Consider the following 21,017-nt stretch of genomic DNA (forward strand, 5'->3'; position numbering starts at 1 on the left):
AGATTTGTTTACAAACGCAAGTTCGCATGTCGGCTAGGTGAAATGTTCACAATTTATGAAATTAACAATTTTAACGTACACGTAATTGTTGAAGTAATTGATTACCTTAAGGTATTAAGTAGCTCCTTATGTCTAATGATTACACATTAAACTTAAAACAATAGTGATTGATATGTTCCATAAAAAACAACAACAGAGTAAATGTAAATGTGTGATTAATTCATTTCAATCGCACATATGTATATGTATATACGTAACCAATGAAATATAACAAAACTGTAATTGATAAAAAAAATCACGCCACTTTATTTTTATAATAAAAAGCATTTTTTTTTTTACTTTTAGAATTATTTATTCTTCGTATGTAGGACGCACACATAATATTAACCTTTAGTATATAAAGGACGAACTGAGGAAGTAGATTATTTAAATGATTAAACTTAGTGTGGAATTTTCTTAGTGGAATTTTCTATGAAAATGATCTGTTATGTTTAATATACTGTTGCCAGAAAGCAAAAAAAAAAAAAAATAAATAAATGGTCAAACACATTTTCTTAAATGATTTTAGGATATTTGGAGAAGAACAACTTTTTTATTTTAAATAATTAAATCCGATTTTTAATGGTTTAGACCATTCTTTCTGAAGTGAAGGAAAACGAAATAATGATATAAATTCTTAGACTTAAAGAAAACATGGAGAATTAGAAACAAAGGCTCTCGACTTATTTTAGAAAAGAAAGTTAAATATATAAATATAAAAATGTATAAATTTTAAAGTTTTTCTTATATATATGTTTATATATTTAAACTTATTAGTTACGTCTCAAAATTCAACTAATATCAACGAAGGCAATGGAAAGTGAGAAATATTTAGTCTTGCTAAGATCAGAGAAGAATAATACGAAGAAGATAATACGTATATGCTTTTAAGTACTCTACGAAGAAACCAAAAAAGAATAAAAAAGTTAATATATTATAACATTTATACATGTATATAAGGAAAAATAATTAATAGATAAGTTCAACCACTAATTACTTTTTATAGCTACTTTCATGTTCATAGTTGTTCTGATTGCTTGTTCTACAAATCCTCTAATAAACATAATTTTAAGCGGTCACAAAGAACGTGCTTTATTCTAAGAATTTCCTTAAAATTGCAGATTGGAGAAGAGCACTGGTGAGAGTTAATACAGGAGTAGTAATGCTGATGATGTAGACTTGCTTCTACAATTTTCTGTTTAGCTTTCCGTCCAATGTATATTTGGAGGTATACGATATCGTGCATCTTATAATCGTCTGCAAAAACGATTTATTGTAGAGTGGAAACGATCACCACATCAAAAAAAAACCAATTGTTTTTAAATGAATCTCCATCAAAAACAACGTAATTCTTAGCGGTTCCGCTCGTATATACAAATTGATTTTTTTTTCATCTATTAGTTTTGCCAATACTTTCAATCTTATTAAATTTTGCATAAGGTATTATTAATTTTCCGTTCACATTTGCGTTTTGCGTTCATATCATCTACAATAGGTTGTCATTTGGCATTGTATTTCGTATTCAGTTCTTCAATTTCCTTTTCCATATCCAAGTCCAATATTGTTCAGGCGTTGATTCAAATCGTCAAAGGTGAGCAATTTTAAAAAATCAAATTCAATGTAGGCGTGGCACCGTGTTTTGATTTCTCGCCAAAATCTGTTAGCTGCCTTTTTCCTTTACAAGGTTTAAAAAAAAAGAACCATGTGTGGAGAATGGAGAGAGCACGAAGTTGCTTTCGATAAATTGCAACGTTTCGATTCTGTTACGTGAGTGAGCATAAAGTAAATGAGGTATTAGAGTGTGTGAGAGTGTGAGCTCGCACTTCTGTTAAAGGGTCAGAAATGTAGGCTTCTGTTAAATGAGAATTATATTGGATTACATTTACATTGGACATTGAGTTGGATTGCTTTAAATCGAGCCTCACCAAACCCACATGTGCAAAATGAATCAAAAATTCCAAAATGCAATTAAACACATGTTGATGACAGTCGATATATTCTAAAAATCATATTTTAATTTTCATTTAATTTTCAGAGAATTTATTATTATTATTTTAATTTTAGACTAATGAATTGAATTCTTAGACTAAAAAAAAGACATTGAGCACTAGCAACACAGGCTGTCGGCTCATTCAGAGAATTTAATTTTATTCAAACTTAAAGACATCTGCTTCGAAAGTCATAAATTATCAAAATTGAAAATATCAAGCAAATATCTGGTATTTATCAACAAATATCTGGTACTCAAAGCCAGGATAGCCTTAATCGTCTAATTCGTAAATGAAGTTTCTGTTCAATCATTACCAAAATCCATTTAATGCAGTCCGGAATTTTGGTGTATACTTTTACCTTGTTGTCCGATCGCTGATAAAACGAGAGAATACCGGCCAATGTATAATAACGGCGTATCCTGAAGGAAATTAAATAAACATGTAAGTAATGCTTGTTTGCATCAAACTGCAGCTTCTTATATACTTTTCACATTCATTAGATGGATTGGTGCATGATATGCTAGCTTCTTGTTTAACCAGCTTATTTTGCTACTCAATCCTTGCCATTATGTCGCTCATATTTGTTTGCAAAACTATCCCACCCATTACCAATTTGGAAAGTATATGATATACGCATTAGCGTGAAAAATTAAATCAAACCCACACACATTCTCAAAGCATTTATGCAAAGTCTCAATAAATACTTGAATCAAATCCAAAATACCTAATTCACTCTCTGACGGATCAACACAGAAGACAAAATGTGGATTGGATCGAATGGTTTTAAGCACCATTCTTCATATTAAGTCTCAAATAAAAAAAATTATGTATGAACAAGGGCGACCTTGAAATATCCTGCATATCTATCTGGATATCAGAAGAGTGCCTTTGTGTTGCTGTATTCAACCTAATGGTCGAATTTTGAAATATTAAAAATGGATTATTTTGCGACCGTCTAATGCCTAATTTTTTAAAAAGTCATAACATGAAAACAAAATATAAAATGTCCGGACGGTGTACAAGCTCTTATTCTGTGTTGAATTTCTCGAGGTGAAACCTTCTCTGTGCACGATTGCTTTGTTACTTTTTCTTATTTAACAGAGGAGAGAGATTTTTTGCTCACCGTTTTTCTTATTTATTAAAAGCAATAAATTGTTTTAGATTTTGTGTTCGGCTCGAAGCCCAGCTTTATAGCAACAAGATTTACAGCAACAACCACACACACACACACAATACCAGCTTTACAGTTGCAAAATACATTAAATACATAAAATGTATAAAATATTACATTTCTACACATGTCAAGTGAATTTCATATTTCTTTAACATTTCCTAAGCCGAGTTGGTAAAATTTCTGCATTCGTTAGTTTATAACAATTTACTCTGTTTTGATGAAGGCGGATTAAGCATTTCATAGGAAGTAGGAAAAAGGATAACATAGTTGTGAATAAGAAATCAAATCTAATGCTTGAAATTCGACTTTTATATCTAATGTCGAAAATAGTTGTTTTATGTTTCCAGATAAAATTTCTTAATTTCTTCAATTTTACAAGTTAGCCTAAAAGTAGACCGCCATAATTTTTTTTAAATTATCAAATTAAACAAAACAGTAGCTAAATTTTTTGCTAATTTACAGAACGAACGTCATACTCTATGCTATTTACAGAGCGAACATAATACTCTGTGCTATTTACAGAAAGAACGTAATACTTTATGTTAATTGTAAAGTTGTCAGCAAAAGTCCCCCAATTTTATATTTTTTATTACTTGGCAACGGTATTTGTCCAAACTAGAAAACTAGTTATTTTTCGCATTCGCATTTCATTCACACTCGATACAGCACATCATCCCTGCAAACGGCAGCTGGATAATTTTTGTGTTTACCGGTGTTAGTGAAACAAAGGAAAAAAAAAGAGCAGATAACGCAAACGTTTTAATTGCGCCTAGTAAACAGGCTATCGACAAGCCCTCTGATTTCAACTTGATTAAGCTTGGTAGAATTCTCTTAAACTTTTCGATTCTTCTTCAATGCGGCTGTGGGGCTGTGAATTTTTTATCCAAGCGTGTGTTGGTGATGGGTACCGAAAAAATTGAAATATACGGTGGTATCCCACAAGGCAGTTGTTTAAGTCCTATTGTCTTCAATTTATGCGCAGCTTCTTTGCATGATCTTCAAGATGACAAGACTCATATTTTTCAATATGCAGATGATTTTCTAATTGTATCTGCAGACTCACCTTTTTCAGCAGCTGTCAATAAACTCTCGATGAAAGCGAACTTGTTTTTCGATGCACGCGCTGATCTTAATTTATATTTTAACCCCAGCAAGACAAACACTATTTATTTTGCCAAAGGTTCTAAACGTGAAATCAGACTTCCTATCAAAGGTTCCCAAGTTAATCAGGTAAAATCTCTTCGATTTGTTGGGAGAATTTGAAATGACAGCTTAACCCTTCGTGGGCATTATGAAAAGGCGTTCAAAGACTCATGACAAAAAATCAGTCAGGCTTGCCTACTAAAAACGCTGTGACTGTGTATACAAATTTTTAGTCAGGTCCAAAATTGAATTTGCACATTCCACATGTTGCAATTTCCCAAAATATATTGAGAAACGTATACAAGCATTTGAAAATCGAACGTTAAAACGTTGTACTGGACTGACTCCCTCAACTCTTCAACATATTCTGAATGTCATATCTGGTGAATGGCCGGTTTCCGAAAGAGCCCTTCTTTGCACTGCCAAAGAGTTAATTAAAGTCAAGATGATAAATCCTTCCTTTTTTTCAGGAACTTATATCTCTCAGTGATACTGTCACTTGCAGCTATACTTTTTGCTAACAAAAAATTCGTCATATTTTTGATAAGTTAGATTCAATCCTCCCTTGAATTTCATTACCAGTAAATGCAGAGTCTTCATGAACATTCTCGAATCGATGTCATATCTGGTGAGTAACCCGTTTCCGAAGGTGCTCTTTTTTGCACTGCCAAAGAGTTAATTAAGATCAAGCTGATAAATCCTTCTTTTTTTTAAGAAGTTATATCTCTGTGACACTGTCTTCTTTGATAATATAGTCAATCTTTGTCATATCTTTGATAATATAGACTCAATTCCTCCCTTGAATTTCATTACCATCATATGCAGAGTCTTCATGAACACTCTTGAATCGATCTCTACCTCAACACAAAATGTCAACTTCTCTTGTATGAGGTTGTTATGCCAAGAAAAGCTCCTTTTTTTATTACAACAACGGCTACGATATATATGCATGACATAATGTATCTGGCTTCTCGGTCGTGAAACATCTATCTGAAACAGTACATCGAGTTAAAGTAGAAGAGGAACTTTCCTCGACTTTTATTGAGTTGTTCGCCATTCGACATGTTATTAAGGTTGCTATCTCCGATGGTATCAGAAGGTTTGTTATTTTTTCTGACAGCAGGTCAGCTCTACTTCTAATAAATAAAAGAGATGCAGAGAATCAATATGTGGTTGATATTCATAAGATGTTGCACGGATCTCAAGTGGATGACTGTCACCTCGTTTGGGTATCTGGTCACTGCGGCTTTTTTTTAAATGTAAAAGCCGACTTTCATGCAGGGAGAGCTCGTGTTGATGGGACAATTTTGTCCATCAAATACACTCCCAATGAAGCAATTCGGGCAATTCGCACCCACATCCTTCAACAGCTAAACGACGAATTTAAAGAAATAGCGGGCGTTAAATCCAATCGCCTTTTCTATAAATTAAATCCCACATTTCAATTCAAACACTTTTATGTATCTTCTTTTAATTCCTGGGAAATCAAAATTCTTTATAGACTCATGAGTGGTCACACAAAGTTTATTTAAAATTGATTCGTGCTTTACCATGTGATTTTTGTGAAGTGTGGAATGTTGTTGAGTCTGCCGAGCATCTAATCTTCAGATGACACAGGCTTGATGGCATTAGAGATTCCTTTAGCTTCTTCAAGTTATATGACTGTCTCCTCGATCTATTTGCAGCAAAAAATGTACGTCATCTCGGGGAACTAACTTGCTTTATTAGAAAAGCTAATTTATCCTTTTAGAATTTTTTTTCCTCTTCTTTCCTTTTTTTCTTTCGTTTTTGCGTTCAATCATCTTCTATTACCATAGCATTCCTTTTCGTTTGCAGCCAAAGTTTGCAACACTGTTTGACTTTCAAGAACTTAACAAGCACAATTACACACACGTACACAATTACACTTAATATGCTGGCTCCAGTTATAACGGGCGCTTTTTTTTGTTACTTTTTGTACATAATTGTGACCAAAAATTACGACAGTTTATTATCTGGACATATAAGCCACAAATCTATTGGCTTAGTCCATCTCTATTCAACATACCAAAAAAAAAAAAAAAAAAAAGTTTTTCTCGTAAAATAAGAGAAGCCTCTCATTGCATCTGAGTGTCTTTGGATTAAAGCCTGAAGTGAAGTATTAGTGACGTCATGCGTGACAATTCTAAAGAGGAAGAATATAGCTCTACACATAGCATCATGCCGAAGCTTATATATATATAAATATATATTTACCAGAGTTTGCAAATAGTTCTGAATTATTGAATGAATCAATGATGTTTCTTTTTACCACTTGCGCTGCTGCTATGCAATTTATTAACATTAATATTTATCGAACAAATTGGTGACTTCCACAATCAAACATAAACAATATCCTGATAAGGTTTTCATAAAATATTTGTGTGAAGAGAATATAGGAATATAATAATAGTATAACGAACTTATCCACTCAATGTTTGCTGCTTACTCTCCCATAAACTTATCGATGAATGCTCAGTGGAGAGAATTTTTAAATGGCTTATCTAATTTGAATTTCGAAACGTCGGATAACCAATTTAAGTTTTATTTAATAACCTTCTTTTCTCAGATATCAGAGCAAGAAAAGTATTGTTACGATTGTGATAAGTTTACTGTTTTTTAATCTCCAAATTTTTAAAAGAAAGTCTGTACCTGCTCAAACAGCACCACAATTGATTATGAGCTCGTGAATATCACCGGCTGTGGCGTATATGTAAATTCCTGATCGAAGATATTATATTAGCCACGCTGGTCTTCTGTGTTGTTGTGATGTACAACAATCAAAATAATTTATCCATTTTTTTGCTAATACGTCTGTAAGTTATAGATCAAAGCAGGAAGTAAGGACACATTTGTTTTAATTTTTTAATTTTTTTATTCTTATACTTTCAGGTTTGTTGTGTATTATTTAATTTTTGGTTTAAATTGGTTAAAAATTGAACCATTTTTGCGTTTCATTTGTGAGATAAGAGGAGCTTATTTCAATGCGTTACCATTGCATTGCTGCGCTGTTCAACGTAAGCCATACGTGATGAAATTGAACTACTACGCAATGATTTCAATAATCGCTTGAAACAAGTAATTTTCACTTCTGTATTCAATGGTTATTATGCAGGATTTTTGCCTTGTTTCTTTGCCACGGCCATTCATTACAATATATGGTGGTGTATGCAACGTATAATATTGATATAATGAGATGAAAACTTTACTTTATTATCAAAGTACACAATAATAAACTCAAAATACTGAAATAATAGTTTATATGAATTTTAATTTTTTGGTTAGCGCCGATAGCCTGTGCTGCTAGTACTCAATGTCTTCTTTTTTTTAGTCTAAGAATTTATTTCATTAGTCTAAAATTATAATAATAATAACAATAATAATTTTTTGGTATTTTTGGTTTAATTGATATTGTTTTCTATATATTTTTATTATAATCTCTTCTCTTATTACAAAAATTTTTCTTTGCCAATCTTTCACAAGCGCTTGCAAAATGGTTTCTGACTAAAAACCGTTAATCGGCTATTTCTTTTATACCAAAATAGAATAAGAAGAGTACGAATATGCACAGAGTTGCTTGTAATAAATGAGAAAAATATACCAGGCCAGGATCACCATCGCTAGGCCACCAATTAATCCGCGGCACCCTGTAACGTTTCGCAAACTCTACCTAAACACGGATGTTTCGTCTGATTCTCATAATTTTTCGCGTGTTTTCCGGCCTGGCTCGTCGGATGGGGGGTGTCCAAGTATCGGATATACAGACACGTGTTAGGCACTTGCCTCGCTACGATATTTCCTTATTTTAGAATAAAAACATGCTTATTGTCAAATCTGGAAAAAAAGCTTTAAACCAATCCAACCCATGCCCTGACCACCTAGCCTCTACCTAGACTCTCCGTCTCCCGCCGGAAGTCTTACCAGTACTGTTACCTTTAATAACAAAGCATTTCTTTACTCTCCCTTTCAATGAATGTAATCCACAGTTTTAATTCCATATGTATAATTCACAAATTTCAAAAAAAAAAAGGAAGAATAGTTAGTATCCAAGCTTATCACTATCTTAATACGAATTAGTATAACATTACCGATACAAAATTTACGCTCTAGGTTAATAATTAATTTTAATAAACGACTTACGAAAACGCCAACCACGCCGATGCGCATCGCGGCAGCTGAAAGGTGCTTTAAGTAATTATAAGTGCTGGAATTATCGTAAAAAAAGTAGAATTAATAATACATGTAAGATAAGCCGAGGTTTGCTTCCCTCTTAGAGACGGTGTGCTCCGGGCGTTACGCCGGACGATTTAACTTCCTTCCTTCTTACATTTTTTTCCCTTTTTGCTTCGGGCCGGTTTTCGTTATTAAAGATGTGGGAAATGCGGTTATCGTTTCCTTGAACGACTCAACACAATAGCTATCCTTTCGTTAAATCACGATGGCACCGCAAAACTAGGTTTATTTTAAACTCTCCCAACGAACAAAGATTTAGCACGCTAGAAGAATCCGCGGAGCGCCATCTTTTTTCTTCTTCTCAAAAAAACGTGTCAAGGTAGAACCAAGTGAAGTTTCTCCCTTTATATATTTTTATAATTTCGAAAGTAAAAGGCGACCAAAAGTGATTTGGAGGTTTTGTTGTTGTTATGCACCAAAGTCACAAGGTTTTATCACATGCCATTTTTGGCAAGAATTCATCAGATTGATTGGAATAATTCCATCGATATATAGATAGCACGAAAGTGAAAGTTCTCCCTTTCAATATTTTTATAATATCTTAAGAACACTCTCAAAGATTTCCTTTAAAAATTGTGCTAAAAATCCACAAAAAGTAAAATCAAAACAAAACCACTCTACGCCATTATCCAGAACTTTTTTTCTTCCTTCAGAGTTCCCCAAGTTTCCCTTTTTTTCTTTATTCCTACGCGCCGCTTGTCGATTTTTCAAGGTTGCCAAGGTTTTCCTTTTTCTTTCCTTTTTTTTCCCTCCCCACTACAGTGCCTGTTACAACCCGATAACCGATAAAATATAAAATGTACATCAATTAAATTTCAAATATACAACAATATATCTAGGAGAAAGAAGAAAAGAAGAAAATCAAGAAAAATTAAAAATCAATTTATTAAATTTGAAAAATGGATGAAAACATAGAATCTATTCCCCAAAGATCCTACACATCTGTCTATCAGAAGCGGATGCAAAGGAAACATAAATTGCAGAACAACATAAGTGAAGAAAGTTGCTTGGACGGCCCGAATGATATCAATAAAACATTGGTAATTCAAAAAAATATCGCTTTAGAAAAACGCCTGGATCGATACGAAGATGAAATAATGTCCTTAGCAGATTCCCGGTCTTATGTGCAAACCTCAACAATTAATTTTGACAACTTGACAGCCTCACAAAAATTTATATCATGACATAAATTATTGTCACAGTCTGCTGAGTTATCGACAAATGGAAGTGAATTTCATATCACTGATACAGAATTAATCGAATGTTGCAATGAAGTGAAAGTTATGATGAAAGAAGAAAACAACAACATAGACGCACCAGAAAGAGCTCGTGGTGACAACAAAAAGAAGACAATAGTGGATATAATATTTGAGGACTTTTCCACAACGTCTTTTAACAGTCCTACAGCATCGCCTGAGAGTAAATTATGAAATTTGCAACGGAGCCCTTTATTTATAATACTGGAGAAACCGAAACGTAACTATAGCCGTGAATCGAAACAAAAGGCGAAATCAAATTTGTAGGAAAAACTTACCGCTGCTTTTTATGCCAATGAGAATATGAGCACATGTTCATCTTCAGTGCTGCATGTTAATCATTTTTTGAATTCTAGAAAGTCATATGATTCTACGCCAGAAAAAGAAAGTAAGTGGCTCTTTATAGGCTTTTACTAACAAGTCTAACTTTGTACATTCTTCTTAGGAATAGCTTCAGATCGTTGTTACGACGATATCGAGAAAGACGACACGTACAACGTAAGTCAAAGTAAGGTGTTTTTAAAATTTGTGAAGAGACAATATTTAGGTTAATCTAAAATTTTTCAGCTTTAGTGCCAACTAATTAGTGTAAAACTGGGATAAGTAAAAATGATGATTGGGATGAAGATGAAGATGACTCATTGGCCCCCATTTGCACACAAGAAATCTTAGATCAAAACGAGAAGATCAATAATAATAATAATAACTTTCCCAATATATCTAAATTCAAGCAAATAAGCAGATAACGCAAGGTGTGGATTCCTAACCCTCTTTTGATGCTTATTTTTATAATTTTTTTTTTATTTCTGCAGGTCTTCAAACAGCCAATGGTAAAAAAATCTCCATATCGCAAGAAAGCAAAATATCCTAAGAGAATTTAAGACGATTTGCAGGAAACGGATTATCAAACTGAATTAAAAGATATAAAAGCTCGGATATCGAATAAAAGTATGGAATCCAAGTGTAAAACAACCGCAACCAGCAAAAGGCTAATATTCGAAAAAGAAACTGGAAAGAAAGATATAAAAGATCGCATGAAATTCAAATTTAAAAAAATGCAAAGAGCAGTGCACAAGCCGACAAACCCACAGGTTTCCAAACGGCTAATGACAAGAAAGTGCTCATATCTGAGAAAGGGGAAAAACGCTTGGAAGGCCTCCTAAACGAATTTCATCAAAGTTAAAGTGATGGTGATATTGAGCATAATTTGCTTTGTATAAAAAATAAAATTATTTCTAAGAAGCAAAGCAAGCTGTCTGGAAAAAAAACTTTTAAGACATTTTTAACAAGCAGGAAAGAAGAAGAAGATTACACCAGATGGAGCGGCAAATTGTCAGCAGCTGAGAAAAAGTCGAATATAAAAGTTGTAGACGATGAAGGGAGTGAAGAGATGGGAAGCGATTATGCTAATATTGTATTAAGTCAATGGGTTCCTCCTCAAGATTATTCAAAGCAGTGTTTATGTCAACACACCGATGATACATTGTTGGCTCTTAATGATGAATCCAAACAAACCGTTTTAAAATCTCAAAATACTTTAAACATCGGGCATTCGACTTTGAATGTTCCAAGGATGTTTCGTAAAAATCGCTTGTTGTCATTAAACCCAAAAAAGAATTTTAGGCCACCCAATGAACTCTGGGAGACACTCAATAGAAATTTATTACAAATCGAGACTACAACATCCGAAATGCTGTTGAAACAAGTACAACGAGTATACGATGCAATAACCCAAAACGCAACGTATAACCGAAAATATAACCAAAAGCATCCGTCTAGTTTGAGCTTATAGCCACAAACACTTCTTCAACCGCTTTTATTTGTTATTGGAAAAATCTAACTGGCCTTTTCTGTTGCTGTATATTAATTTATATAATTTATATTTAAATATAAATAGCTTTATTTATATAATAGCTTTATTTAATTAATAGCTTTATTATATATTTAAAATAGCTTTATTAATATATATATAACATTATTTATATAATAGCTTTATTTTGTAGAGCGATCGCATACCGTTATATACATCCACTTTGAAGGAGAAAAACAAAAATTTTGTCGCACTTCAACTGGCTGGGTATTGCATTACGAAATGCAATGCGATACCAGGCGCCCCAATTAATTAGTGTTTACATTAGCATTAAGTCACCTGTTAGAATTAAGTATAAATAGTGCACATTTTTTTAAAAAAGTCAATTGTTATTAAACAATTCAATCAAAGCATTTAATTCGCTAAAAAAAATACAAGGCGTTCAACTCGTCTACGTTAAAGGTTTAGGGACCGTCTCGAGCTGAGACTAATTGGCATTATGAGCGACGGAAAGACTTGGCGTTCTGAAGCCGAGCAGAATAGGGATACACTTACACCTCATCCTTTTTCTAAGTACCCTTGCCAGGGAAGGATTCATAGGGAATCCTTCCAAATAATACTGCAACACATTTGGTCAACACTACACTCTGTTGCATTTAAACAACTTTTATATTACATGACGATCCTGCGACCGATCCTGTCAGGCAGCCAAATAATTTTTACACACCTCCTATAACTCCCGCCCACGAAATGATCCCACCCGAGGACAACACTCAACCTTTCAAGGCAGACCACGGCACATCCTTCTTCACCCCCTTGGACTTCAAACATGCCCATCCACTATTTTTTGGCGACGACGTCAACACTATTGATTACCAAGACGTAATCAAGGAAGGCATACATAGACAGCAGTTCCGTGCCAACCAAACAATAAGCAGCATTCACCCTACCCGCAATTAGAATACAAATCAAAAAAAAAGAAAGAAACATGAAAAAAAAAAAATATGTATATATGAAAAATATACAAAATATGTTAACATTAAGAAGATCAGATAGATACGTAGAATATTAAAATATATAAAGTATAGATATTTAAAACAAAAAGTTAAGAGATCTTACTAAACCATGTATGTGAAGAACACATTGAAATGAGGAATAGTGAAAAGAGTAAATAAGGGAATATAACCACATAAATGAGGAATAGCAAAGACATTGCATTAAACTCACCCAATAACGACAAACATATGAAGATTATTCAAGAATAATGAAATACAACAACATCTAAAAGGGATATAACTATAGCAGCGACATTGTATTAAACCCACCCAATGACGACAAATATATGAAGATTATTTAAGAAAATATTAAAATCAAGAAGATTAACTTTGTAATGAGACATATTGGGAAGACAATTATATTTGAATATTAAATAAAGGGGCTACAAATACCCAAGGCAAGCCTCAACCTAAACTAAACACACCCAAATACAACTTACTATCTAGCTAAGATTCAAAAACAAAACAATTAACAATACAAATAAAGTACATGTCAAACACTATAAAAATCTAGTAAACTAAATTTAAGAAATGAAAAATTATAAACCAAAAAGACTATGAATACAAAATTTAACCAAATATAATTAAAAACTAAGCATTCAAAGCTGTAAATAAACACTATATACTTAAGAATTTAATTATTTAAAAATTACCGTTAAAAAGAAATTCTCTTCCATAACAGAAAATTGTTAACGTCTGTCAAAACATTAACAATTTTCTCTCTAAAGGTATTCTCGGGGGTGCTGCTGACGCAGTCGGTGACCCGTCTAAAGGCTTAAGACGTCCTGACTGTAGGCAGCGGGACATTGATTTTTATAAACTTTTCACGGAGACCCGTTATGGTTTCTTGGAATTGAGTAGAAATCTCGGCTCTTTGTGGGAAAAGTTTGAGCTCATTAAGTCTAGGTTTGATGAGTGTCGTTTTATTGGATACTCATCTTCTGCTCGTAGCGTAGCGTGTGGGACGTCACCTCTGGCTTTTTCCAAATCTGATTCGTTGGTACAAGTTACCGCTCCCTCTAACTCTAAAATGAACAGTAATGTTTCGATATTGCTGAGTCGGTTGGTAGCAAAACAGTTACAAACAAGCCGGCAAGTCCTTCTGTTTTAAGCTACGCTGAAGTGGCAAGGATATCTCCACCCAGAGTCGCCACTCACTCTAATCAAGCGCCATCGCCTAAAAGTAATGAAGAGAAAAATAAATCATCCTCTCCTCCTGGCTGTTCGCGTGTGAATGTTGGTCACCAGACTGGACAAGTCTCACAAGCTACTTCAATGTCTCATAGGGCTGTTGTGTTCTTTAGTGAATTGTTTGATCATAATTTGGGTCAATATAATCGTACCCCTAATTGTAATGGTAGACTGCTTGATCTCTGCTTTGCCAATTTTCCCGAAATTAACGTAAATCGTTGTCCACCTTTTAGTTTACCTGAGGATCCTTATCATCCATAAATATGCATTTCCTTTCATCATATGAATGATGGTTTGTTGAAATGCCTTAATGTGCCAAATCAAACTTTTTTAAATAATTATTATGATTCTCATAAAATCAATATTGTATTGCTAAAGCATCGTCTTTCACATTTGACGCTTGATTTCTCAACCGGTAGTATTGAAAGCTTATTGTCATCGTTCTACAATACCTTAAATCTAGCTATTGCTGCATCTGTTCCGATCAAGCATTGTCGACCTCGAAGCAGGTGTCCCCCGTGGTTTAATAAGACAATTAAATATCACAAGAATAGAAAAAACTCGCTATTCAAAAAATATTCGAAAAGTGGCTTTGCGCTCGACTATATCGCTTACTCGGTGGCGAGGCATAGATTTAACTTCCTCATCCATCATTATTACTGCAGATGGCTTTTGCCATTAATTCGTATATTTCTCCGCACCATCACGGCTTTCGGAAAGGGCGATCTACAGTCACCAACTTGTTAGAGTTTACCTGTCATGTTTTCAAGGCTTTTTCTAGTGGCTCTCGCACAGATGTTATTTACACTGATTTAAGCAAAGCATTTGATATGGTTAACCATAACTTACTTATCTTTAAACTCCAAGCCTCTGGTTTCCCACCCTACTTAGTGAAATGGATAAGCTCTTATCTGCACAATAGATCCTTCAGGATTTTGTTTAACTTCATCACCTCGGATGAATTCCCCGTTACGTCTGGCGTTCCTTTAAGGAAGTCACTTAGGTCCCATTTTATTTAGTTTATACATTAACGATCTCCCATCGGTGGTTAATTCCAGCCAGATCTTAATGTATGCTGATGATGTGAAACTGTTTTCTTCCTTCTCTGTTGAATCGCAATCACATCAGCTTCATGGTGATTTGGATAATTTTGTTGTATGGTGCTCTTTGAATCTTCTGAAACTAAATCTGAGTAAATGTAAGAAGCTTTCATTCTCAAGAAGAAAGTCATTCATTACTCAGTATTTCATAAATTCGCATAAGTTCGAGGATGCCGATTCGATCACAGATTTAGGCGTTCTATTTGACCATAGGTTACGTTTTAACTTGCATATTGAGCTCTCGATTAGCAAAGCTAGGTCCGCGCTTGGTTTTATAAAAAGGTGGTCCAAAGAGGTTGATGATCCCTACATTACGAAAAGGCTGTACATGTGTTTGGTTAGACCCATACTCGAGTATGCCTCAGTTGTGTGGTCTCCTTCATATAGGTGCTACGTAGATGCAATCGAATCTGTTCAAAAGCAGTTCTTGCTGTTTGCCTTTAGAAATTTGGGTTGGGATCCGATTGCCTCTCTTCCTCCGTATGAAAATAGGTTGCTTCTGCTGTCCCTACCGTCTCTTGAGAAACGTAGATTTGTTCTTGGCGTTTCCTTTCTAATTAAAGTAATAAATGGTGCTATTGACTCGCCTTCATTACTTGATGAAATACGCTTTAATGTCTCTAACCGCTTCTCCAGGCACTTTATCTTGGTTAAGCTTAGTCATTGTAAGTTTAATTATGAGCTGTTCAGAGTCGTTTGCAAGAACTCTTTAAAGTCTATTAAAGCAACATTGCTTAATACGCGCGATTTACCTATGTCGTATTTAAATTAGCTTTTATCCTAAAAAATCGTTACGTTTCGAAAATGAATTATTGACAATCTATTATCGGTTGCCAGGCTTATGCATGTTTGCGATGGTTTAGGGGTTCATTTGCAATTTGGTTCTGCACCGGTTGTAAGTGTGTCCCTATGCTGATAATGTACATGCTTGTTTTTCTTTTTCTTTTTTTTTCTTCTTATTTGTGTTATTGTACTTACACTAAATTTTTTTATTAATTAATATAAGTTTTCCATTAAGAGCCAATTGAACTCGACTGTTATTTGTTTAGTTGAGTTTCTAGTATAGGTGGAATAATTAAATAAATAAACAAATAATCAAATAACCAAAAAAAACGGTAAGGGTGTAGTGTGATCGCATACCGTCATATGCATCCACTTTGAAGTGGACTACAATTTATATAATAACTTTATTATACATTTAAAATAGCTTTATTAATATATATAAAAATATATATAAAAGAAATCGCTATGATTTTCAATGTTTACCTGATTGTTTCCGATTCGTTTTTTTGAATTGGTCGCTTTTGCTCTTGTATCACAACACCGTATAAATACATGCCGTAACCGTCTAATTTATTTCGCGAATGCTCTGCCCGCAAAGTAACCAAAATCTCACCCAGGTCTTTAAAGTGACTTGAGTCATTTAGATTCGATTGATCCGTGGCCGAATCCAACCGTCGTTTCTCCGCTGCCATAAAAGTGGCATAAAGAAGAAGGAATCTGAAAACTGGAGAACTAGCATTCCGCACTAAATGAGCAGCTCTATAATATTCACGTACATCAAAGTTGCTTTTACCCAGAAAATAATTATCATATTCTTTCGGTGCTTTGCTTTCCAGCCGAATACCGAAATTATCTCTTTCATCCTCGCCGTCAATATCCACGCCTGCAAGGCCGTGGCAAATTTCAGCTAACCATTTGACGCTGTACACTAAACCACGTTTCTGACATTCCACTATACCCTGTCGTAACTCTCTTTTAGCGTCGGGTACGTTAAAGAAGTCATCCTCCATTATTTAACAAGTTTTAAATGCGTTTTGTATTATTATCCATTTTATAATTTTTATTTTTGATAATTATTTAAAGACTGTGGGGACGTCTCCGCCTCTTTCCTAATGGCTGGGGAAGCTCAGCCGCCCAGGGAAATGGAAACACACAAGAAATTTATTGATTGCAGGGACCTTTATTTTTATTATCTACGACTACAACGCGACTTTTTAGCTTTACCAAATTCCTATGAATAGAAAAGTGTTACAATTATTATTTTCTATGTTTTCCTACTCTGCGCTGTACTAAGTACCTTAAAACAAAGTTCAAAAAAGAAGAAAAAAAAACCATAAAAAAGCCTCAAAACTCAACAAAAACTGCAAACTCTTGTGCATGTTTAATATTTAATGTACAGTTAATCTAGCAAAAAAAGAAAATGAAAAAACTTATATATATATGAAAATAAATAAGAGATACTACAGAATATATGTAGCGCAGCATTTTGTTACTAGGAATTCAACGTTTCGTTAAATTAAAACAATAAATAAATGTTCTAATAGCTATAAATACTGGTAAAAGCAATGTAGAATCGTCCAACGAGTATGAGGCCGGTTGTCTCAGAAATTTGGTGGCATTGGCGATTTATGCGCTGAAGGTATTTTTGTAAAGAAGATATTTTCTGATTCATGTGAACTAAATCATTGGAATGTATACAGCGTATTCCCTCGGCTACATGTAATAGTAATATTTTCAGTTCAAAGAGTACTCATTTTGATTCAAAGCACGTTTTCTGAAAAGAAACAATGACACCGTTTAAAAACGGACATTTTTTCTTTCATTGTTCATACTTACTCGAACTAACTGCCCGCTACCGGTTTAATATTTTTCTTAATTGCGTAAATGCAGCCATATAAAGGCTTTAGATACTGATAGACTTTTCCGAACTGCCCAACGCCTATAACAGCTAATTCTAGAAGTTCCTATAACGACTCATATTGGTATCCTGTAAAGTATATCTTTTAGAAGCATGATTTATTTCAGGGGTATTTTCTCTTCTGTATCATTCAAGATATCGTCGCTAATAGTGAGAAATAATTGCAAAGATCGATTACTTCGGTTGGTTTATTTATCAATTAAGCTAGTTCATAGAATTTTTCCCAGTTCAACTACGCCGATCAATTCAGAATCATTATTGAATCGCTTTCATCTTATCTGCCTTTTTATGTATTACATTTTTATTTAAACAGGTCGCAATTTTCGAGATACGATGATGAAATTTGGTAGACTGACATTGTTATGCCTCAGGTCTAACGTTATTTACCGTTGACAAAATATAACGTTGCGTAGTGGCGGTAGATAGCTTGATTGATTTTACATCTAAAAAGGATGAAAAAAATTTAAAGCGATTTCTGATACTATCGAATTTTTGCATTTGAACATTAAGTGCTCAGCTGTTTCTCTCACGTTGTAAATGTCGCAATGGTCATTAGATATTAACCCAATCATATGAAGTTAAGCTTGTAATCGGAAACTCCGATTAGGCTAAATGCAGAGATGCAGAGATTTATAAATCTTTTTATAAAACATGAGCATATGCAATAGCGATTTTTGTTTTTTCTACCTGCCTCCCCCTAAAAAGTTACAGACGTTATCGTCACGTTTCGATACCAATTGGAAGATTTGCCTAATAATTTGCTGTTGCAAGTCCTTGTTCTACGTACCAAAGACAACAAACGCGATATTAATAAGATTTTGTTTGTTTAAAAAGACAGAAAATTAATACAAAATAATAAAAATTCAACATTTACAAAATATTAAAAGAACTTGGGTATACGGACATAATTGAAAAAGTCAGTCTGTATGTGTAAAATTTGTTTAATCTGAGAGTAAGCGTCTGAATTTGGCCACGACTGAGAGTACAAGTGAATACAAGCTATTTATCAAAACAAAAAAATTCTAATTAAGTTAGGTCTAATAATTAAGAATATTATTAAAGAAACAAATATTAACAAATATTATTATCTTTTGTTTTTTTCCATATTAGGTTATTTATTATTATTATTATTATACGTCTTATTATTATATTATTATTATTGTATTATTATGGTATTGTTATATTTATATTATTATTTTATATTATTAAAATGGTCTTCATCCCTGACGTGATTTTTAGTGATCTTTTGAAGAAATATATGGAGTTAGGAAGACAGAAAGGGGGTTATATTCACTGGAAGGTAGCTGGCAGGGCGTTAGCCGATGAACTAACACAGAAGATAAATGTAACTGTAACGACAGAAGTTGTAAGAATAAAATGGAAAATTGTTAGAAATAGCTTAAAACGACTGAACAACTCAGAGAGAACTGGGTTGGTTTGCCACGGTTATTAAACACTAAAACTGTTTTAATCATTATGATATTAAAGGATCAAAAATAAAAGAAAGTGATTTTAATACATTTGCAACACTTTTTCACATGAAGGACATTTCCATTCGGTGAAAAGCTGCCACGGACAAAAATGACAACTTGACCCTCACAAGTTTGAAATCGGTCTCTTCAACACAAGAGGTGCGCGGCGTATTCAAGGCAGCATACATAATTTTCTATACAAATATGTAGCAACATATGGTGGAAAAACTTCAGAGAGAACTTCGACAAAAATATTACTTAATTCTAAATTACAAAACACCACCAACAAAGGGTATATATATATTGTGAGGACCCAAGGTCGTCTCTCGTTTTGACCACACGGGTTCTCCGTTTTTGACTGTGGAGAGAGCACTGGTAGACAGTAAGATACGGTAAGAATAGGATAAACATAGTATAAGAGTAGAATAAATATAGGATAAGAATAGATTAAGATAGGATAGTAATAGATTACTACCCTAATAGATTAAGAATAGAATAGGAATAGAATAGGATAACTTTAGTTTAGTTAAGAGAGTCGCGTGGCGTGGTTTTCGAGTCGCCGGATAAGAGAGACGTGGCTTTGAATAAAAAATCTCTAATAAAATAATTATAAAATAAAGAGTCCCTGCAAAAATATAAATTTCTTGTGTATTTCCATTTCCCTGGGCCCGAGCAGGGACTCTTCATTCTTTCGAAACGCGAGTAAGATTCAAAAAAAAGACGGCAGAACAAAAAAGAAAGAAAAGAAAAAATATAATCAAAGTCGAAAACTTTGCAAAAATTAACAAGTCAAGAACATGTCGCAAAAGTTCAAATTAATGAAAAAAAAAACATTTACAAAAGTGGCAAACAATTTTAACACAAAAGTGCCAAGTGGAAAAAAAAGGAAACAAACAAAATAAAAGTGAAAAATAAAGTTTCTAAAATTTTCTTGATAATACGTTCGAAATAACAACAAGAAACATACCTCGATAAGGGATGAAATGAATTTTTCATAAAATGCATGCAAAGGCAAGAAATAAATAAATGCTTCTAACGAACGCGCAACAACAACGCCGGGTATTTAGAAGCCCATAACAATCCATATAAAATCAACTACCGCAATGTCATCGTCGCGAAACCGTTGCCCAGCGAAAAGAAAAAACAACAGAGAAATCCGCGGCGAATTGGACGATTGCCAAAATGAGCGTGGGTACATGGACGATCATTCGTGAACAAGTGTTTAAACAGTGCGTGTCGGCTACAAGCTAACAGAATTAAAGTATACAAAAGGAAAAAAAAGGAAATAAACTACAAAAGTGTCCAACAATTTAAAAAAAAAAAGAAGAGACAAGAAAATTTATATACCAAAATAACAATGTCTTAAATAAATCATACAAGATTGCAAAACCCAAAAAAAAAATAAACTTAAACAACCGCAATATTCGGCAAATAACGCTTACATAAAAATTAAAAGAAACTGGAACTGATTAAAGTGGAAGGTTGAAGTGTTTGCAAAAGCAAAAGAGAAGTACGAGTGAAAGTGTGACGTAAGAAGCAAATGATCGTTAGCAAATGCATGTGTTTGCTTGTGTGTGCGCGTAGACAATTTTGCAAATTGGCATAGGTAATAGAAGCATCTGTGGAACATTTTTTTTATATAAGAAAAAAAAAGAAGGTATATATTAAAAGGTACAGGACAAAAGTAAATTGCTAACACAACTTCACTCAGGAACGAAAGAAAAAACTCAAATTGAACAAGAGAAAAAAATCAAAATCGAAATGAATGCGCTGGAAAGAAGGAGGAAAATGAAAATCATATACAAAATACCCTCAATAAATTGAACATAATAAT

The 21,017-nt window shown here is 33.6% G+C and overlaps 1 pseudogene; it reads right to left on the reverse strand.

The window, feature by feature from the left end:
- Positions 1-926: 926 nt before the first annotated feature.
- LOC119640542 lies at positions 927-19,186 on the reverse strand (annotated as a pseudogene).
- Between the last annotated feature and the right edge of the window lie 1,831 nt (positions 19,187-21,017).

Source organism: Glossina fuscipes, unplaced genomic scaffold (assembly GCF_014805625.2).
Source record: "Glossina fuscipes isolate IAEA_lab_2018 unplaced genomic scaffold, Yale_Gfus_2 121, whole genome shotgun sequence".
Taxonomy (NCBI): domain Eukaryota; kingdom Metazoa; phylum Arthropoda; class Insecta; order Diptera; family Glossinidae; genus Glossina; species Glossina fuscipes.